We start from the raw sequence: 1,173 nt of genomic DNA, 5'->3' as shown, positions 1-1,173 counted from the left end.
TCGGGTTCTCTCCAACCAAGGTTAGGGTGGTTACGCCATCCTTGGTTGTAGGTACCCGTTGGAGGACCCGACAGCCTAGGTCTATTATCAATGTAGTTTACCGTTTCTGTTTGATCATCAACTTCTTTCATACAACTCCAATTTTCATGTGGCCCACCACACCCTTCACAAGCCATGACCGAGGTTGTTTTTGCCATTTCTAGCTTTTTGATTTTTGAAGAAAGGGCCTCGATTTGGGCTTGTAAAGAAGTGCTTTCATCAACCTTATGGGCGCCCGGGGCAATTTATTGCCTCGGGGAGTGTGCCACTGAAAATTGGTTTGAGCAATTTCCTCAATTTGATTATATATTTCATTTGGGCGACGATTAACTAAGAGTCCCCCGGAGCTAGAGTCAAGTGTTTGTCTTGTGTGTGGCAACAACCCATTATAGAAAGTGGATACTTGTTGCCACACCGCAAGACCGTGATGAGGACACTTTCTTAGTAGCTCCTTGAACCTTTCCCAAGTTTCATATAAGGATTCTCCGTCCTCTTGTGAATATGTATTAATTTCAGTCATTAATTTAGCCGTTTTAGTAGGAGGGAAATACTTATATAGAAACTTTTGGGCTAGTTCATCTCAGGTGTTTACCGAGCCAACTGGGAGGGCGTTAAGCCAAGCCTTAGCTCGGTCTTTTAGTGAAAATGGAAACATCTGAAGGCGGATGGCGTCGTTTGATGCTCCATTGATCCGAAAGGTATCACATATTTCTAAGAAATTAGTTATATGTAGATGAGGATCCTCGTCCACAAGCCCGTGGAAGGTTGCGGAGTTTTGAAGCATTTATATCAAATGTGGCCGAAGTTCGAAGTTGTTGGCTTCGACATTCGGTGCATTGATAGCGGCGCCGAGATTACCTACGATGGGTCATAGGTAATCCATGAGGGTACGTTGGTCCGCCATTGGAAGTGGGTCCCCCAAATTTAAGTCTTTTTCTTAGAAAGCGTTCGGGTTCATCTAGGGGCTCTTTTACGTCCCTATTAGAACTGGAGCTCAAACACTACGTGGAGAGTTCAGATGTGGCGCCCGAGTTCCAAGTCCTGCAATAAAAACAAAAAGAACGTTGGTCAGAAGCTTTACCACGGCCCCGTGTTCAGATGAACACGGCCCGTGGTCGGAAATACAGTGATTGT

General features: G+C 45.1%; 1 non-coding gene across 1 annotated transcript; it reads left to right on the top strand.

Annotated features, from left to right (window-relative positions):
* Positions 1 to 458: 458 nt before the first annotated feature.
* Positions 459 to 565, top strand: LOC118491806. The gene has a single exon (XR_004892251.1). It is a non-coding gene; the product is annotated as a small nucleolar RNA R71 (small nucleolar RNA).
* The last annotated feature ends 608 nt before the right edge of the window (positions 566 to 1,173 follow it).

The sequence above is a fragment of the Helianthus annuus genome, chromosome 4 (assembly GCF_002127325.2).
Source record: "Helianthus annuus cultivar XRQ/B chromosome 4, HanXRQr2.0-SUNRISE, whole genome shotgun sequence".
Taxonomy (NCBI): domain Eukaryota; kingdom Viridiplantae; phylum Streptophyta; class Magnoliopsida; order Asterales; family Asteraceae; genus Helianthus; species Helianthus annuus.
The sequence above is the reverse complement of the archived record's forward strand: the minus strand, read 5'-3'. Positions and strand labels throughout refer to the sequence as shown.